Below are 15,899 nucleotides of genomic sequence, written 5' to 3'. Positions count from 1 at the left end.
GACAAATCAGGATAGGGTTTCTTTTTTTTTTTTTAAAGATTTATTTATTTATTTATTTATTTGACAGAGAGATAACAAGTAGACAGAGAGGCAGGCAGAGAGAGAGAGAAGCAGGCTCCCCCCTGAGCAGAGAGCCCGACGTGGGGCTCAATCCCAGGACCCTGAGATCATGACCTGAGCCGAAGACAGCGGCCCAACCCACTGAGCCACCCAGGCGCCCCCAGGATAGGGTTTCTAATAATCCAGTAATAGAGCTCATAAGAAATATTTCAAGCAAATCTCTATTGTCCATTCTTCATATGTACACCTTTACACATTCATTATAGTTCTTCAAATATACTGATAACACCTACTGCCCTCGGCTTAATCATTTGCATTGATAGGAAAAATGTTTTGTTAACCATTTATTTATTTATTTGTTTTTTAAAATACTTTTTTTTTTAATTTTTAATTTTTTATAAACATATATTTTTATCCCCAGGGGTATGTTAACCATTTATTAAACAGGACTTATATGTAAATACTCTCACTACTGACATTTATTTTTGCCCCTAAGATTTCTTGTTATCGATTTATTCTCACTTAGAATGTGAACATAGGAGTTATTTTAAAATTATTTTGGAAACTTTAAGGGGCTTTGGAGACCCTTGTAATCTCCAAAAGAATACCTTGTAATTTCCAAAAGAAAAAAAAGGTAGTTTTTAAAAAGATTTATTTATTTGAGAGAGAGAGAGCATGAGCACAAGCAAGGGGAGGGGCAGAGGGAGAGGGAGAGAGAAAATCTCAAGCAGGCTCCAGCCCCACATGAGCCAGACATGGGGACCAATCTCACAACCCTGAGATCATGACCTGAGCAGAAACCAAGAGTCAGTTGCTTAACAGACAGAGCCACCCCAGGGGCCCTGAAAAAAAGGGTGTTTTGCCCAACATTCACACAAATAAACTGCAGGTAGGAGCCCTTTGAAACTGAAACACCTAAGTGCTTCTTGTTAAGCTGGGTATTTCTTAAGGGCCTATATAACATGGCTTCATGGCTTTAGTCTCATATGTTTATGAGAACACAAGTGAATTAAGTAATAAAGCAGCAAGGGAAAAAAATGGAAGGAGGAGAGAGAGAAAAAATGAAAGGAGCAAAAGAAGAAGAGGGTAGGAAGATAGGAAGGGAGGGAAGGATGGAAGACTGGAGTGAGAAAATATGCTTATAAAATATAATACCAAAGGGCATCTGATAAATTATAAAAATGAGGTCAGGATGAGGAAAATGAACCATTTTCTACCTCATTCCAATTCAGATGTGGCTAAATCTTCATTTTTATCTGGATTGCATACCTATACTTATTTGTATGTGTATGTATGTATACACGTATTTTTAATGAAAGAGTATATGTGGGGCCCAGAAGATTTGGGGCAGGGATAAGAAAGAATAAGGTATATTTGATATTTAAGTAATTAAAAATTAATGATCTGATAAAATTTTATAAACTATATATAGAGTTATAGCCAATTCTAAAAATAGAGTACAAAGAGTGTATTTTAAATTATATAACTATGAGGGTGTAACATATTGACATAAGGAAATGACTCATTTTAAATACTATTGGGAACCTTGTCCAGCTATTCTCTTATTGACCCTCTAGGTTCTTGTTTATGTCAACTGTCCTATTTGTTTTCTCTGAATTTTTAATTTGCATAACCTGTAAAACAGAATCAATATTGTGGCAAAAGTCAAGACCAAAACTTATGAATGTTAGAAACCTAAATTCAAATGTTTTTCATACTCAAGAGCACAGCTCTGGAACCAGACTGCCTGGTTGCCTCCTGGTTGACTCCTCTACCCACCACCAAGGTAAGATACGCGAGTACTCTGGCCTCAGGTTTCTTCATCTTTAGAAGGAGAATGATAATAGTACCTATCCTCCAGAACTGTTGTGAAGATCAATGAAATCAGACAAGTTCCTAGACTATTACCTGGCATGTGATCTTCTCTCAATAGATGGAAAAATTTCTATTACAGGTTTTCCCTTCTATCCAAAAACAGAATATTCCTAAGAATCCTTTTTAAGCCAAAATGGTAGAAAGCAAAGAAGCAATTAGCATAAATTCACATGGAAAAAGTTTTAGGGTTCCCAGAGCCCAAAAACAAGCTCTCTTATGGTTTTGTGATACCTTGGGACACAACTTGCTAACAAATGCACACAATATACCAAGACAAAGCACAGATGCTCATAGACACAGTCCAAACTACGGCAGCTTGATGCTGAGATGCTGAGTGTATTTCCTGAGGACAGAGCTTGGCGGGGCCACTCTTGCCGCTTAGGGAGCATACTTGTTACAAATCAAACCCTGAGCACTATTTCCATTTTTTTGTCTTTGGGTTTCTTTCAGTTAGTGAAAACTAACTACTAATGTAGTACTAATGTAGCTCTGTCCTAAAAGCAAAGTGACATAATGGGATTGTTTGAGAAGTGGGGACATACCTGCACTACAATATAATTTTACTACAATGGTTCCGTAAGTGAAGTAGTTTAAAATGACCAAAATTACGTTGATTTACATGAATTCAAATTGAAATTATGAGACCTGCTTACCTGCCTTGAATAAACAGGATTAACTGTCTTCAAGAAAGTTGATCATATTCTTTTTTCTTAGTCTGATAAGAACACCTGGCAGTTATGTTTATGTTGTATGCAACACAATGTATTTTAAAGGTGAGCAAAACAGATGATCGCTTTGTCTTGCACCTATTGAACCCAAACTACTTTTTCATTAAAGACATTGCCTTGAGGCTCACAACAACTTGCCTTCTGTTTGCACTCTTCTTTGTCTAAGTTATAAAAGAAAGGCATAAAATTATACGTTTTCCTTCAACACATATATTCATTATAATGTAGTTGACTTCTGTTTCAAAAGGTTCTTGTAGGAAATAACAGATTTTAATGATCAGTGTGTCTACACTGAAAAATAACAGGTACAGCTAGAGTAAATGTCTTTACCTAAACAAAGGGTAATATAACACTACTTCTATTTCTTTGGACCTTTAAAATTTTATACGAAGACATTTACCTTGGTCTTATGTTTACAAGTATCCTATGTCTCTGTTAACCACTAACATGGTTAGAGGCAGTGTAGTACTGTTGCAGCCAACCCTACTGGTGCTCCTACTCCATCTTTTTTATTGGTTCAGATGCCATCCCTCCAACTTCTCTGGGTGTCACCACTGTGGGCTTGCTGCCTACCTCTCAGGAGGTCTCCCCTGGGGAAACTGGAGCTCCTTCACACTGAGGGGGCTGGGAAATCCCTCATCTCCCACCAACCTACACCCAAGAACTAAACAGTCAGTGGGAGACACAAAAGCCCAGATTCTTGCATCAAGAAGGGGCAAACTCTATGATGCAACTTATGCTCTCATGCTCCCTTTGGAATCAGGCTTAGGTGAGACTTCTCCCGGAGACACTTCCTTGTTTATTTTAATCTTCTGTCTATGATGCTTCCTTCACTTCAGGACAGATTTCTCCCAGGATCAAAACTTAATAAACCACTTGCATGTGAATGTCATTCTCAGACTCTGCTTCTAGGAAACCCCCATAAAACAGGGGCAGAGAGGTGAAGCGATACATTGAGAGTTAGAAATCCAGAACTACCCCTTAAAAGTGAAACTTCAGAAAAATTATCTATCATACTAATCCCCACTGTTCTCATATACAAAATAGTCATAATGACCCTTTATCTCCATCACAGCATTGTTGTGATTCACAAATGGGCATAAAGATACTTAAAGAGGTATGTGCAAATGTAAGCACTTTTAGTTAGCACTCCCCATTTTCAAGAAAAAAAATTCTTTAAGATATAAAATACATATTGAGGAAAGTAGGTGTCCCCACATTGCATAACAACCACTTTAAATTACTATTTCTATGTTTTCATACAATGTTAAATGTGATTTTTTTCTATTCTGATGGAATTGTGGTTTAAGCCCCAAAGCTGAATAGAAGAGATTTTAACTCACACATATTTTTTAAACAGTCATTAAGCTACTGAACTGAAGCTAAAACCTTTCTCCACAGCTCATAGAAGACGCAGAAGAATCAACCCACTAACTATCATAATTCCCCTCCCCATACCCACCCTCCACTGCCCAGGCATACAGTTTCAGGATGCAGAGCCAGGGGAGTGCAGAAGTGAGCTAAGAAATCTTCCCCCAAATCCCCTTTGGCAATGGTCCACTACCTCCCCATGAAGGCCATCTGAGGTAGAGAATTCTAGAAGTTTATACATGCTTTGGTCCTTATCTGGATGCTTGCACTTCTAGGTGCTCACTCCACTAAAGGGGTGCTAGGCATGGGGAGATAATTCCTGAGAGAGTTTTATGTATCCTATATCTGGATAGTTCCAAAAGTGGAAGGTTTGCTGATGCCGTTTGCAGCAAAGGGCAGTGGGGCTGCAGTGCAGTATAGAAAGGCAGAAGGAGGTCTTTGCTCCAGGGAGACAGTCGTAGAGTTGAAGTACAATAGGAGCTACTGATTCCCTGCGATATGCATGGGCCAGATGGAACTGCTGGCAGGGGCCATCAGGAGAAATGTCTGCCCTTGGCCAAGGAGATTTCAGTGAAAAAAGGAGCTGGATGGAAGCGAAACATGACCTCAAAAAATATATCCCATCAGCCCTAAGCAGAATCTGAATGTGCGAGCCAGAGCAAGGAAAAGAAAACTTCCACATGAGTGATTTAGGGTCAGAGAACACCACATCACTCCCTGTCCTTCCTTGTAGGAGCTGGACCCAGAAGAGAAATGAAAGGCTGATTGGTGAAAGGAATAAAGCAGAACCCCCCACCTTGTGAATCCTATCCAATAATGGCCAGTGTGATCAGGAGGAGGGGAGAAGAACACTCTGAAATGGATAAAGAATTTATAAAATGCACAGGACTAAGTTTTAATAGCCATGAACAGCCAGAAATTTATGAAATTTGCACAGATTTTCATTAAAGACCTAGGACAGGGCAATTCCACAGAGTGCAGCTGAAAACAATGATTAAAAAGAATCAAATCTTTCATAACTGAAAGGTACAGTGTAGGGAATATGGCCAATGGTATTGTAATAGCATTACATAGTGACAGAGGGTAGCCACCCTTGTGATGACCACAGCATGATGTATAGACTTGAATCACTATGTTGTACACCTGAAATGAATGTAACATTGGGTGTCAACTATATTCCAACAAACATTTTTAAATCAAATCATTTTATACTCTACAGAGTCCAAAGTGTTCAATAAATTAGCTACACATCAGTAGATAATTTGGTTTACAAATTATCCAAATTTAGTAAGACTGCAAAATATTATCACCAAGGTATGATCAGATATATGGTAAGGGATCATAATGGAATAAGGGAGTCCATCTAAGGGTTAAGAGTATAGGTTTTAATGTCAGAGCAAATTGAGTTGTAATCCCAGTTCTTGACTCACTAGCTAAGTGGCCCTAGGCAAGTTTCTTATACATACTAAGCCTTGGTTTGCTGATCTGAAATCTTACATGAAAGGGATGGATTGACCAATGAGAATTCACCAAGGTCTGCTACTCAAAGGATGCACTCTGGTTTCATCCTCTTTGTTGCTGTTAGGTTACCCCCCAACCCCCATAATAAATGACGTCTGTTCAAAAAACCAAGATTTCCCTTCAGTTGATGGCTTGCAGATTGTGCTGACTCAGGGTTTAAAAAGAAAGACCTCCTCGTATTCTTCAGAACAGAGGCTCTAGTCATCACTGCCTAAGGCTGGATCCAGCACAAGGCCCAGCTTCCAAAAGCACGCAGAGTTGCACAAAAGCAGGCCTGCTACTTTTGACTGGACAGACAGGGTAGTGAATGCGGAGAGATGATAGCCATACCCTGCCTGTACTTCTCAAAGCCTTTACCCCTGCAAGGCTGTGTCTGTCGAGTATGGGTAGCCTTAAAGTGCTGAATGGGCTAGGAGCAACCCTAATTATTGTGCTAAATTACGTGTAGAATTACAGACTGCTGAGATGAAGCTGTGTGCAGCAACCCTCCTTGACTTTTACTCTGACTGTCCAAGGAAGAATCGGAAGTAGATAAGTAAGCAGGAAGTAAACAGGATAAGGAAGCAGCATAATTGGCAGTAGAAAAATCTGAAGCAGAGGCCATAAAGAAACAGCTGTATATGGTTCTAGAAAACCCATCATTCTGTGCCATCAAATGAACCAAATCCTTAAAAATCTGATTTGTCACATTATCTAAAAAGTCTGCTGTGTCTGCTAATATTAGGCTATTCTATTCTTTTAGATTATGGCATTTGCCATATAGAAACAGTCACTACTTTTGAGTTAAGATAATTGCTCCTCTGTAGTTCTTAGTATGGAGTGAACAGAGAAAGCTGATTTTATTTATTTATTTTTTATTGTAATGCTTTATGGTTAACTCAAATATGGACAAGATGAGGTAGAGAAATGCAGGTAAGTGTTGTTTCCCAAGGGTATATTTATAGAAAAGATGATTTTTAAAAGCAAAAATAGAAATATTTATATATATGAGGAAACTAAGAAAAATTATGTGGATCATTACTTAGAAGAACTTCAATTTGAAGAATGATTTAAACAAGAATATGAATTCCTATGCCATATATAACAGTTATAATAGAGAAAAAATAATTGGGAAGAAATTTCAGGGTAAGTCACTTGGATTCTAGTATTTACATTCCAGTGCACAAGGTACAGGTAAACTGCTGTTTTTTTTTTTTTTTTAATGAGGCAAAATATGATCTAATAATGATATCATTATTGGAAGGGATTCCTTGTTCAAAAGCTCTTTAATATGAGGTCAAATGTAAGAAAATTCTCTGAAGCTATTCAATCTTTATCATCTTTACATCTCTCCTTGTATCTTATAATGGTAAATATATATTTCATATTTATTGGAGAAAATTATCTCCATGATGCAAAGGGTAGTAGTGCAGAGTGATAAATAGCCTTTGGAAGAAAATAGAAGTACAAATAAACAAAAGCCAAGTTGCACCATCATTTTTAGGTGCATCATTGTAGCACATTGTATTTTCTGCAAACGACCACAAGAATATAACTAGTTTCATATGATCCTTCTCACATGCTGTTCCAGAATCTTATCATTCTTCTACTAAAAATCGGAATCCATCTGTCTTCCCTTTGTTATTGAGTGTTTCTTTGTAGCTGTTTCAATGACTAGAATGCAGATATGATGACTGTGTGACTTCTAAGGCTAAGTCATAAAGGTAACACTGTCTTCTTCTGCCTATCTGTCTCAGGATGTTCAACACTGGAGTCAGCCACCATCTTACAAGGGAGCCCAGACCACACAAAAAGGCCATGATGAAATGTTCTGGGCAATAGCTAAGGTTGCAACCGAGAGGCAACATCAACAACTAGACAAGAGCAAGGAGCCTTCAGATGATTCTAGCCCCAGCATCAACCTGTCCCAGCTGATGCAAAGTACAGGAGAAGTGAGGTACCCTCAAAGACCCTTATACAAATCATGATTCATGAATAAATATGTGTCATTGCTTTAAGCCACTATGTTTCAAATGGTTTATTTCACAGCAATAAATAACTAATACAATCATAAGAACCATTTGTTCAGACAAGAGTGTAATGGTATTTCCTCATATAGATCAAAATATTGAAACAGTTTAAAAATAGCATGTAGAGCACTTGTATTTTGGGTAAGTCATTGTTTTAATACAGTGCTTACCACAAAGTAGGTACACAAAAATTAATTTATTTGGAAGCCACATTCTGATAAATGTAATATATAGATATTGATACATCTATATATTGAGTCTCATTCTCAGAAGTTCTGTGTCTAAAAAAAAAAATCTTTCAGAGGAAATAAAAGAGGTTAGAGCTTAGACATTGACAGACTCACCATAACAAACTTTGTTTTTCTTTCAGAGATTTCAGTGATTAATGTTCTAGTTAAAAGTGTGTTTTGTACTAAAAACAAAAATATTAAACTACTGAGAAAATCCTAAAGAGCATTGGCCAGTATGAAAACACTTATAGACCACTAAAATGCATTTCAAAATAAGTTCAACTAAAAATAATATAATTAAGTATCATCCGAGAAACCAATCATTCAAAGTGGCTAGATGTTTGAATGAACACGAAATAGGCTTTTTCCTGTGTGAATACTATACTATTTACAGAGGCTAGAATAACACAAATAATTTCTCTTTATTAATCAGTTGTGTTATATACACGGCATTATAAAATACGATACTTTGAAATACGGACATTGGTTTGCAGTTTCAGGCTGATTCATTCATGTTATTCAACAAACTTAAGCTTCAAATGGTGGCTATGAAAGATTGGATAAGAGGCATATACACAAAAATCCATTTTGCAAGTTTTATGAACAAGTAAATTGCCTCAGAAAATAATTCAGAAGGTAGTGAGACTTTCCAAAATGCTGCTGCAGCTACTACTATTACTACTACTACAAATACCAATGAAATGTTAATAATAATAAGAATGGTGTTTTTAAATAAAATGGAACATGAAGAAAGGAAAGGATTTGTTTGCCTCACAAAACAGACATTACAATGTTAATGAATGAAAGAACACTGATACACTTCTGGCTCACGCCTATCTTCTATCAAAGAGAATTATTTTTAAACTGAGAATGGTAAAACAAACGTGGTTGAGGGAACTGAAACCTGACGTAGACATTTGGGTTTTATCTATGTCTTGGTTATGGTTAAAATATGCTGCTATAAACATGGGGGTACTGATATCTTTTTGAGATAGTGTTTTTGTTTCCTTTGGATATATTTCCAGAAGTGGAATTGCAGGATGATATTTTTAATTTTTTGAGACACCTCCCTACCGTTTTCCATGGTGACTGCACCAATTTACAATCTCACCAACAGTGCACAAGGGTTTCCTCTTCTCCACATTGCCAACACTTGCTATCTCTTGTCTTTTTGATGATGACCATTCCTATAGGTGAGAGGTGATAGCTCACTCTGGCTTGAATTTTTATTTCCCGAATGACTAGTGTTGTTTTCATGTACCTATTGGCCTTTTATTTTATCTACTCTGAAGAAATGTCTATTCTTTTTTAAATTGGCTTATTTGGGGGTCTTTTGCTAGTGAGTTATAGGAATTCTTTATATATTTTGGATATTAATCCCTTATCAGAAAATACGGTTTGCATATTTTTTTCCCCATTTTGTAGTCTTTGTGTTGATGGTTTCCCTCACTGTGTGGAAGCTTTTTAGTTTGATGTAGTCCCATTTGTTTTTTATTTTGTTGCTTATGCTTTAGATGTCATATCCAAATAAATCATTACCAAGACACCTGTCAAGGAGCTTTATTCCTATATTTTCTTTTAGGTGCTTCATGGTTTCAAGTCACATTTGTCTTTATCTCATTTTAAATTAATTTTTCTCAGTGGTATAAGATGTGGGTCCAGTTTTATTCTTTTACAAGTGAATATCCAACCATCTAAGCACCTTTTATTGAGAACTGCCTTTTCTCCATTGAGCATTCTTGGCACCCTTGTTAAATATTAGTTGACTGTATATGCTAATGATTATTTCTGGTCTCTTGATTCTGTTCCATTGATCTATTTGTCTGTTTTTATGCTAGTACCATACTCATTTGATGACTGTATATTTATAGCATAGCTTGAAATCAGGAACTGTGATGTCTCCTGCTTTGTTCTTCTTTCTCAGGACTTCTTTGGTTATTTGGGGTCTTTTGTAGTTCCACATAAATTTTAGAATGATTTGCCTACTTCTGCAAAATACATCATTGTAATCTTGATAGGTATTGCATTGAATCTATAAATGGTTTTTGGTAGTATTGACATTGATTTTAAGAAAATTAAGTCTCATAATTCATAAATGCAGGGTACCTTTCCATTTATTTGTATCTTCTTCAATTTCTTTCAGCAGTATCTTCTAGTTTTCAGAATAGAGTTCTTTCACATCATTAGGTAAACTTATTCCTAAGTATTTTACTGATGTTATCCTAAATGAGATAAATTTCCTTATTTCTTTTTCAGAAAATTTGTTGTTAGTGTATAGAAATGATACTGATTTTTTTTTCATCCAAGTTTTTATTTAAATTTGAGTTAGCTAACATTCAGTGTAATATTAAATTCACATGTAGGAATTAGTGATTCATCACTTACATGCAACACCCAGTGCTCCTCACAAGTGCTCTCCTTAATACCTATTAACCATTTAACCCATTCCCTGCCCCCAACCTCACCTCCAGCAACCTTCAGTCTGTTCTCTATAGTAAAGAGCCTGTTTTATGGCTTGCCTCTCTTGGTCCTCCCATGCTCATCTGTTTTGTTTCTTAAATTCCAGATATGAATGAATTCATATGGTATTTGTCTTTCTCTGGTTTACTTATTTTACTTAGCATAATACTCGCTATTTCTATCCATGCCATTGAAAATGACACATTCCATCCTTTTTTATGGCTGAGTAATATTCTATTGTATATATATATACCACATCTTCTTTATCCCTTCATCAATTGATGGACACTTGGGCTCTTTCCATAATTTGGTTATTGTTGATAATGCTGCTATAAACATGAGGATGCATGATTCCCTTCAAATCAGTATTTTTGTATCCTTTGGATAAATACCTAGTATTGCAATTGCTAGATTGTACGGTAGTTCTATTTTTAACTTTCTGAGGAAACTCCATACTGTTTCCCATAGTGACTGCACTGATTTATTTTGTACACTATAACTTAACTGAATTCATTATTTAGAGCCTGACAGTTTTTTGACTGAGTCTTTAGGATTTTCTAGATATAAAATCATGTTGTATTCAAATAGAAACAATTTTACTTTCTCTTTTCAATTCTGATACATTTTATTTATTTTTCTTGCCTGATCGCTCTAGCTAGGACTTTCAGTACTATGTTGAATAGGAATGGTGAGAGTAGGTACTCTGGTCTTATTCCTGGTCTTAGAGAAAAAACTTTCAACCTTTCACTACTGCCTATGAAGAAATTTTTCATTTTTACCTAATGCTTGAATAAAAATACCTGATACTTGCTGATACATGTAAGAAGTAGAATATACACACCTTGATACTTTCTTTACTCTTACACACATTCCTCTTACAGTATTTGTCTCATATAAAATAATAACCAAACGGCAGGAAAGGATGTTAACTGCATGGCACTACTTATATTTCAGGAAACATGCTAAGTGTTTACGTGTTTTATTGCCATAACAATTCTTTGGTATAGGTATTATTTTTCTAATTATTACAAATGAGGAAATTAAGGTCTCATTATTGACCTCATGAAGATGACAAGTAATCAGCCAGAATTGGAAACAACAGCTGTCTTTTCTTTAATCGGCTTCCTTAATAGTTTTAAAGAAAACATCTAAACTTCTTTCAATTAATAAGGACTTTAGTTAGTATCTAGGATGTTTTGGAAAATATCCTTCCTTCTAAAGTAGGAAACCATGTTTGGTTTAAGTATTGTTTTCCATTCAGGTAGCTGGAAGAGGCCTTTCAGTTCCTCTTCCAGGTTTAAAATACAACTTTATGTTTTCTGAGAGACTGATTCAACTATTTTAAAATACAGATTTCTATACAATAAAAATATTGAGTGCATGTTATCAAGATAACATATATATAAGCTGTCTATACATGAGAATCACCAATTTGGAAAACGTCTTCAGGTATCTTTAAAGAAACAAACTCTATATTAATATGAAAGAATAATTAGAATACATTTTATTAGAATTAAGAAAAACTGTATATTTTACCACAAACTGTTCCTAGGAAAGGACCACTTAACAGATTTCAGTGAGTCACAAAATTCCAGTCTCTTCAGTGCGCACAGCAGGGAGAGGACAAGTAGGAGATTCTCAATGGCTGACTCTTAATTGATGAATGCCAATATTTAGTGACGCAGGTGATATCTTATGAGAAGGTAGGAACAGGAACAATTATATTGGAGAGTATGGGTGCAAAACAGAAGAGATTAAAGGCTCTTTGAACCTTATTCCTTATCACAAGAACCACCTGACCCAAAAGGATTGAACAGAAAAGGGAAAAGTGTTCAAGTCTATTAAAATTTTTCCCAGGACTGAGTGAGTTTAAACTCCTTGGAGTTAGGGAAAGAAAAGGCAAAGGATCAAGAAAAGAATCATAAAATATTTCACTTGTGAAGATGTATGTCTGTGAGGAAGATGTAATTGATAGATTCAGCTCTTTGGCATAAACATAGGATGGTGGTACCTCATGAGAAAAGAGCCAACTTAGAGGTGGTAAATAGTTCAATTCCATCCAATTATAAAGGAAAGAGGAAAGAGAAGGGAGATAATAAAGGGATCCATCCATCATGCACAATACAAATAAAAGGCTGTCACTCATATTCCTAATGTCAAAAAAAGGAACTATTTAGCAATTTTTGACACCAAGGAAATCATTTGTAATAGTCTTCTTCACTTTTTCAATTCATGCTTAAATTTAAAAGAAAGAAAAAAAATCATTCAATTGTTTCTATTATAAGTCAGTTCATCATTTATGAATCCATGTCAGTGTCTCAGTTTTTTCAGTGAAATAGCTAATTCATATCGTATTTGCTGTCACCACTTTGGAGTGAATCACTGCTGTTTGATTTAGCCTGTCATCTGACACGGAGCATCTCAAAACCATTTGCATCACTCTTCTCGTTCTGATCTGTACATATGGTAATAATTAGGAATGTGATACCTTACATTCATTTAAAATACCCAGTGAATTTATAATGTAATAATAAAATGAGCATAACTTGTATTTCACGGGAAAAATTGTGCTAAACTACGCCAACTAAGTTACAACTATTAATTGTATATAAAAAATCATCATAATTTCAGAGTAGAAACAGAACATATAATTTTATAAAAACATACATTCCTATCAAGATATTTATAACTATCTTCTATGAAGTATTCAAAATATGAACCCAATGCATATGATAGAAAATATTTGATTTTTAAATCACAATTCTTTTTTTCAAAATAGAATGCCCAGAAGTTTCCTCTCTCCTCAAATATACCTGCAATTTTCAAGTCCTTTTAATTCATGCCTTTAAATGAAAGGGTTGAGTATACAAGGTCAGTGAAAATGTTATTTATGGTTGAAATGTTTTTGCTACATCTATTTTAAGAAGGGTCATTTTTCATTTCATTTTTTTTAAATTGCTTTAAAGTGTTTAGCTGACTATACAAAATTACTCAATGTGCAACTAGCAGTTTCCTCTATGTCCAAGCTCTGGGTAGCCTAAGAATTATATAAGATTTTAAAATTAAGAGGATTAAGTTAAAATTGTATCCTTGCACTGTTTTTATGTTTGTAGTATTCATCACTATGTTAATTATTTTACTATGTCTATAAAAAAAAATCTTCCTCCCAAATGTGTTTCTAACCTCTCTACTCTTTTTTGTTTCCTTCTGGGGAAAAATATAATGTCAACATTTAAAGCACAGATCTTCCTACCCAATGCCAGTATTCTATGTTAAGATGGCCTGTAGTTATGAAGATTCTTGTTTCATACTTGGTATCTCCACAAAGAATATAACTTCTCACTGTCTCATCTTCCCTAGGAAAGGTACCCCTCAAGTTAGTTTTTTTTTAATTGTGATGATTATTATTTTGTCTTTTGGGGTTCTACTAAATTCAAAATGCATAGATATTTAAATCCCCATTTTCTTTGCTGGTTGATATTAGCAACTCTTCTCTCTCAGCTAAACGAGCACATCAGCTTTGCTGTGCAGCCCAGCAGAACCTGCAGATATGTGAGCATTTAAACAGAGGAAGAAAGCATTGCTGAAGCTAGAGTATTAAGGAAACCTTCGGTCCTGGCAAGTGCTCGATGCCAGGAGTCAGGGAATTCACATACAACAGACTTAAAGATCAAAACATAAAACATCAACAACTAAGCAAGGTTTAGCAAATTTTATTTGGAATTGCTTGAATACTGCAGCTGGACATTTATGCAGTTGTGATTCTTGCACTGTACACTTTGTAGAATGACATCAACTACTGACGCTTTTCTCAGTCAAAGGAGATTTCAAAGTGTAACTATTTACAAGTTAAAATGAGAAGGAATCAAGTCTCAAAATTAAGAGTTTATCAAAGGGCTGAGGAAAATAGTCAAAACAATGTCTACTAAGAAATAATTATGAGTATTTTTATATCCCTAATGCTGTCCAAGGTCTCTAGGTATTTAAAGAAGAAAATTAAACAAAAACAAACATTTCATTTGTAGGTAGACAAAAAATAAATGACTAACCTTGACTTCCATCAGCACACAAAATCCTATATAACCAATGACAGACTTCATTGTTTAAAGACTACTTGGGGATGATGAAGAAAAAAGATGATGTAATCTAATATGTGATAAAGAGAGATATAATATTCTCTACTGGAAGGCATTCCTATCATGTCATATCAAAGTCTAGCAAAACGTTGAAAGTTAGAAATGTTATCAAGCATTAGCAGGCATTTAAAGAACGTCTCTTGAATATTTCTAGCATAAAAAAGTATTTCATGTGATGTAAATGAATGGTAATTTTCTGACTTTAAAAGAGAGCTGTGCCAGTACATTTCAGCGTTCTGGACCCAATTCTGCAAACATGGAGACGCTTTCAATTTGCTCTGCCTGCCTTCCCGCCTTAGATGGCTGCGATTGCAGCGAAATTAATCCATTTAAAAATCTGCGGCTTAAACTTAAGGATTTTCAGTTTTTTCCCCCTTCTCTCTTTTTTTTTTTCTTAGAATATCAATAAGTTCCAATTGAAGAGCGGATTCTTTTGCAATTCAGGCATGTGCCGGCGATAACGGGCGAGTTGGCATGAAGAGAGGCAGAGATGGATTAATTATGCAGAGAACATGGAAATTCTGCTTATCATCGGCTAGCAAAGGAGCCCGGCTCACATAATCAGCAAACGAAGGGAGAGGAAAAAATAACAATGCAATGGCACCTTCCAGCCCATCATCAGGATTTTTTCTACCCCCCTTGTAATTAAAAAATAACATACACTTATAGCCCTATCTCCTGTGCAGGCAAGGAGTGGATGTCCACAAAATAATTGCACTGGGATATTAGAGCTGGCAACATGGGCTGTCCATTCCGGCTCGTCTCCCTCTACCCTCTCTTTCTCTTTTGGCCTCTCAAGGCACTTTGCTTCTGAACTCAATCCAAATCAGACGGATGTCTCAGGTGACATGCTAGCTCAGTTTCCAAAAATCCCAAATTGGTACCTTATCATGATCCAAGCAAACATACATACATATATGATAAATATTTGAAGGGCTGACTCTGGGGGAAAGCTTTGGAACTGATCACCTGTGGACTATCTGGTCACTTTCATTTTTTGACAAAACCTGTCCTAATAACCTTCATTTTGCAAAATAACTGGATGAAAACGGTGGGCTGTGTCATGGCTGTGTTCATCTTCTCAAATGATTTCACTTACCTACAACTTTTGGTTTCTATTTCCTTTGCCAATTCATGTTATGAATTCAAGTATATATAGTTAATGATTGCAGTGTTTGTGCTTCCAAATCAGCCTTCACAATTCGTCATTGTTACTGTAAAATCTGACAGCTCAATGCTTTGCATTTCTCTAAATGCCAAAAGAGACTACAATGAACCTAGTTTATTGCCTTAAAGAAAATAAAATTTAATCTCACACTTGTATCCATGTGTTTTTCAGTTCTGAAAATTAGCATGCAAACACAAATGTTAAGCAACGATACTCCTGACTGAATGCCATCAAAGTAGGTTTTGCTGCTTTAATTGTCACCCAAATAATTCGACCCAGTTGCAGGTAAAAGTCCCAAGAAGCTCTGGCCATGAGAGAGACCATTTCCTCCTGCAAAAGTT

General features: G+C 35.7%; 1 long non-coding RNA gene across 2 annotated transcripts in view; it reads left to right on the top strand.

The window, feature by feature from the left end:
• The window catches only part of LOC132013229 (uncharacterized), a 99,422-nt gene extending 83,816 nt beyond the window's left edge, over nt 1–15,606 (top strand). For both annotated transcript variants that reach the window (XR_009402928.1, XR_009402929.1), the window contains exons 3-5: nt 1,784–1,846; nt 7,292–7,491; nt 14,789–15,606. This is a non-coding gene — a long non-coding RNA (uncharacterized LOC132013229). The remainder of the gene's footprint in view (nt 1–1,783; nt 1,847–7,291; nt 7,492–14,788) is intronic.
• The last annotated feature ends 293 nt before the right edge of the window (nt 15,607–15,899 follow it).

Source organism: Mustela nigripes, chromosome 3 (genome assembly GCF_022355385.1).
Source record: "Mustela nigripes isolate SB6536 chromosome 3, MUSNIG.SB6536, whole genome shotgun sequence".
NCBI classification, from domain to species: domain Eukaryota; kingdom Metazoa; phylum Chordata; class Mammalia; order Carnivora; family Mustelidae; genus Mustela; species Mustela nigripes.
This window is presented reverse-complemented; position numbering and strand designations above follow the sequence as displayed.